Raw genomic sequence first — 6000 nt, forward strand, 5'->3', positions numbered from 1 at the left:
CGAAGCTGCGCCAGTTATTCATAGGGCATTGACTGCAATCATTAGGTATTCATACTGCTAAAGTAGTTACGGCCACTGGTAACTGATCATTAGATTATGAAGTTACAGTAGATACTTCACAGACTGAGGTATGATAGATTAAGCTTTGATTGCCAGGATATTGAGGGAATTCGCTTGTATATTAGTATATGGAATGGGTTTCAGCATTATACAGTGTTCTGAATATGGAGCACCAAACATTATTAGTACTACTTTGAAAAACTGTTTGATGTAAGTAAGTACTCGCTAACATAAGTAATTATATGACATGATTGTATACGTACGACAACATAGGAAACGAATAACTTAGCGTTCTAGAAATCACTAAAATGACTATCATGAATTCATTGAAAAGGGTTTGGTGTGGGTGGCCATTTTAAAGTTGCTATTTAGACGAATTAAGGCTGTTTGACGTGCTGTTGTTGGGGCTTGTAAAACTGTGTTGCGACAACGCATCGCAAAAACCTGCGACAGTAATCATGAATTTGCTCTGAAAAACTGTCAAAACATTCGCAGATTTTTGCGATGCGACGTCGCAACGCAGTTTTGTGTTCAAGCCCTTGGCCCTCACTGCGAGACTTCTATTCCTATAGCAACCCGGCGATATTCCATGCTGTATTTTCAAATATCACAAGAGTCTGAAGTCTGCATAGACCTTAGCCTTAACACGTCATAACAATAATATATTACGAATATTTTTTTATCGGTAACTAAAAACTAACGTTGCCTCTTTGGTGACAAGGATAACAAGCGAAAATAAACCGTCAATAATGGCGTCATGAATGAAAACGACAAATGACGAGAACATAACTCAAGTGTCGGCGTCCCGGCGGTGTCGTTTCATCGGACAAATTCTCGTCGAAACTTAGGACACCTCGCGGGACCCGCCGTCCCAACACTGGCCGATTTATCGGGATGCGGTAAATAACATTATATTTTTTCAGTATCTTATGAACATGGATTTTACTTTAAAAACACATTTAACTCATAGTTCTAATTGGTAAAAAAAAAACAGATCGGATCGTGTTCTTTAATTAGTACACGCAAAAAAATCCTCTGTACACTATAACAGCATAATATGTATCTACATTATACTTAATTTATAAACAAATACATACTCCAATGTTTAGAAGTTAATAGGGCCAATTTTTAACAAAGGAGCTTAAGATTATAGTTTAAACGCAGCCATTCTAAAAACCACTTATCAGTAAAGGTAAGCGTCCATCTATCGGTATCGCACGTATCGCAAATATTCGCACCAAACGTATTGTCATATATGTATGTACTCGTAGAAACGGCGTCGGCAATGCTGATGAAGTGGACGCATTTGTGTGAATTTCTATACAAAGAATACTGCGATGCGTTCGTTGCTTACGACACCGATAGATGGACTTACCCTAAATCGGAAGGGTATAGAATATAGATGCGCATGAAATCGTGTCGTGCAGCGTCGGCTAGGGCGACATCGGAACTTCAGTGGTACGTCGTTCGACTGTCACAGGCGCCATCGATCAATCAGACAGATTCCCGTGCTAGTCCCCAGACTATTCAGTTTTTTTTTCCACCTGCCAAGACGTTTTATAGCTGTAATTGATTGTTTTACAGGATAAACCGATCACTTCAGTAGGTAGTAGGTATTTGTATGTACATTTTGGTAGGTAGGTACTAGTTAAAGTTTATTGCTTATCATTATCTACATGTACGTTGTACGCTTATGGCGGCGTATGTTATAAATAGTTTTTTTAGGTGTAATAGTCATGATTAAGTATAACAAATAAAATTAAAACCACTTTTGCATTTTAGAATATACCTAGTAGGTAGGGCAAAACACCCAGTAACTGACCATGTGCCAGTAACTGACCACCTTCCTCTTCAACTCCAATAAATAAGAAATATAGCCAAGCAGGGCCATCTAGTGAACATCCAGTCTATTTTGTGGTTCATTGAGAGCATTACTGATACAAAAGATTTTGCCAGACGCCAACAGATGGATAGTGAGCGATCGAAAAAGTTCAGTTGGCGCGCGAACGCGTTAAGGTAAGTGAATTTTTTGATCGTAAAATTTACCATGAAAAAAATTGAAATCATTGAAAGAAAAAATTATACCATATAGATTTAATTATAAAGATTACGTTTTTGATAAGATTCAGCTTGTTATTTCCCTTTTGATTGTTTTTAATGGGGTGGACAGTTACTGGATGACACAACAGCGATTTTCCAATAACTGACCACCTATGTCGGTTATTGGGATTTTTGGTTGAAGCTGAATTTAGGCAAAATAAGAACGTAATATTAAAGCTCATATGTGCCATTTTCTTGTGTCAAAATATGAGCATTCTATCTTCACTCCTTCCATTTACTGACAAAGGTGGTCAGTTATTGGGTAAATTGGTGGTCAGTTACTGGTATTATTATATATGATATATTTTTACAGCTTTCAGCGAGATGAAGAAGCGCCAAAATAGCAAAAAAAGTATAGAAAAGGCAATTCCACTTGTCTGAGACAAACTAGGAACAACAAGACATTCCAAAATAATTCAGGGTGACATGCAAGCACCTTTTAAAATAAAGAGAATTCAAACACAAAGTCCAAGTCTGTTCCAGATTCGGTATTAGCTGATGAGGAAGATAAAAACGCTAGTGGAGCATACGATCAGCCTAGGATAATGTGGATTCTCCAGGATAAAGACAGGACAGATGTCACCATTTTTCCTTAAAGATAATCCTTGGAGCAGTCCCTTCAAGAATACAAGACCAGGAGACAAATGGCTTTCACCATCTCACTCTATGAAAAGATACTCAAATGCTATCTTCAGAACAGCTGAAGGCGTACCTAACAAATGCCAGCGCTTGTGAACCAGATGAAATTGGTTCCCCGAGCACAAAAGCACTTGGCGAACAAGACCTCAATGACGCTATTAATGACCCAACCCGAATATACGTTACCGACGAAACGCGCCTCCACATTTTTCCAAAGAGAGGCAAAGCCATTTCAGCAAAATAGGAAAAAGAAAGCATTACTACAATGCTAGCACCCTCAGCCGGTGCACCAACGCGCCCTTCAATGGCATTATGAACGGCCAGAGGATTTCAAACAGAACGGTAAAATTGGCACACAAGAAATGGGGCATTCTTCTATAAGTTGTTACCACGACCAACACCCCAGCCATTTGGAACCGATACCACAACTATCCGGAATTCACTGGCAACGCTATACTATCATTGGCAGACACGTTAGTCCAGCAGCGGAAAATGCAGAAAGTACAGCGATGTTCTGCTTCAGTGACGCCTCTTCAACGAGGCAAAGATTCCCTGTCCCCCTTGCAGAAATGACTACTCCTGTCTTTGGCCAAATACTTACCTACGAAAGCACGTTTCAACAGCATCCTAAATATTCCAGTTGAATCCTCAACAAAGTCATTGAAATCCCGTTCGTCAAGGCATCCATCTTTGTATCCTGAAAAACTAACCCCCAATATCTGATTCGGTCATAATTACAATGGCTAGCCTCAATGACTCTTTTAGCCGCACTGAAAGTCTCTGGGTGGGGTTTCAGCAATAATGAAAACCATCTGTCTCTGGTCCTACATCCTTGAAAGGACCGGCGGGGAAAGGGCCTACTATTCCGGCGGGGAATTTATGTTTTCCCAGGCCGACAATACAATCCGCCACGATTCCTCCTCCTCATCAGTTGATACCGAATATGGAAAAGACCGGCTTTAGCGCTTGGATTCGCTACTTTATATTTAAGAAAATGCTCGTTTCTGGCACCATGAATGCTTCATGGGCCTGTCCCACTGATCCTGGATTGTTCCGGACAAACAAAATCGCCCTTTCTGTGACTTATCTGAAGGTACTACATTGGGGCCACTTAATCTCCCTGAAAACTGTAAATTTAAAATGCGTGTTCACTATGTGCATGTGTGTTTATTCCTTTGTTTTTAGTATTTAACAAAAATGCATAAACTTGTGTTTTTAATAAATAAATGGTTGATTATTAGGATAAGATATTATTAAAATTATGCATTAATCTGATTAATTAATTTAATGCACTTTTCAGTTAAGAAACCTTGAGCAAAAGCGATGTGTCACACATGAAAAGAGACCAGAGGATCGGTACTATTACATGAAGTAATCAAATAAATAAATAATAATAAGATTTAATCATAATTCCATTTTTAAACCATTTTAAATTGGTGGTCAGTTACTGGCATCGAGTGTGGTCAGTTACTAGATTTTAGTGGTCAGTTACTGGGAAAATCACTACTTTTTGTTTGCAAAAATATATAAAAAAATGAGTAACTTCTACATGTTTGCTATTTACTCAGGAATGTAGCTCTGTTATTCTAGTTTCTAAAACAAAAATCGGATTTAATAAGCGATAAGAATTGAGCCCGCTACAGATAAATTACTGGAACAACTCCCTTAAGGTGGTCAGTTACTGGGTGTTTTGCCCTACTTAGGTACTTCATTTAAAAAAACTGACCGAAATTATCACTATATTATTAAAACCTGTATTTAACTCAAATTTATTTTTGTCATCTTTAAGAAAATAATTTTCATAATTATAAATGTGTCTAAGAAATGATTTCAATATGGATATAACATCCAGATACACAGTGAGTACCAAAACTTAATAGTTATCAGGATTATGATCTTGAACGTCTTTCATATTATACATCTGCAGAGCTACACAAGCAGAAATGAACAAAAGACATATTATATGCAGAACCGACCCTGTGTAATTCGTGTTATTACAGTCGGCTACAATTTACTTCGACAAATCGAGGAAGCGACGGAAAACGCGGTAAAATATAATAAAAAATAAAACAAAACGGGGCGTAAGCCGAGCAACTCTTTCGAATTTTTCATTTTATTGATTCTTAATGTCTAGTATTAGAGTTTATTTTACCGTGACCCGTGCAACTTGTTGATATATAGCGTCGTTCCTCTGTGGAATCTTTTTAATTGGAGCCAAGTTTTGGGGTCATTGTTTATGGTCTATTGTCTTCCAGCCATTGCTTGGTACGGTTTTGGTTTCAGTTCTTCTGTTTGCGGGAAATGATCACCTGATATTTTAAACAGAGATAAATTTTTACAAAGGAACTGTCTCTTGAATAAAAAAATGATTCCATGTCCTGAATATTTTTTCATAAAGGGAAAAAAATCGTCAAATACTGAATAAATAATCGTAGGTATGTAAATAAGTTACCTGATCACTCATCATAAACCTGGAATCTTCATATTTTTGAGTGATACATAATATTTTCTAAGTTGGTAGAACTTTTATTTTGCGGGTGTGAAAATATAAGTATATATCTTCTACATTTAAATTAATAAATTTTCAAATTTAATGCATCGCCTTTAGAGTAGCTAAACTCTACACTACGCACTCTAGAGTGGTTAAAGTATGATAACTTTCCTTCATTGTGTTTAATCCTGATTATGCCCATTAAAAAAATAAATACTATAAAGCTTATTCATAACCTTACTTTATTGCTTCTATGTTCACTTCCACAGTGAACATACGGGGGTGTATGTTGTATGCTTTGTGGAACCCTAAACCCAGGTAGGAAGCAGGGTAACGACGAAAAGGCAGCGGTAACGCGCGAATCGCAGCCGCTTAATCAAAAATAACGCACCAACAAAATTCAATAAAAGAGGCTCATAAAATACGCCGTAATGAAAAATATGAAATTCCAGAGACAAAAAAAAATATTTCACTGGCTGGCAACGGTGGCGGTAGCTACATAAATAATTTAATTTGGGAGCCAAAGTTTCCTGTGTTATTGTTAAAATGTCACCGATTCGGAAGGCGCGCGCGCCCTGCGCAGCGTAGGTGTTCCTTTGTTTTCTTGTGTTACGTACATTTTTCTACAAAATTAAATGTATGAAACGTAGAACACATAATGGGTAAATTTTAGTAAGTTATGGTTTAGTTGTAGTTTAGCTTTCGACATG

The sequence above is a fragment of the Plutella xylostella genome, chromosome 22 (genome assembly GCF_932276165.1).
Source record: "Plutella xylostella chromosome 22, ilPluXylo3.1, whole genome shotgun sequence".
NCBI classification, from domain to species: Eukaryota; Metazoa; Arthropoda; class Insecta; order Lepidoptera; family Plutellidae; genus Plutella; species Plutella xylostella.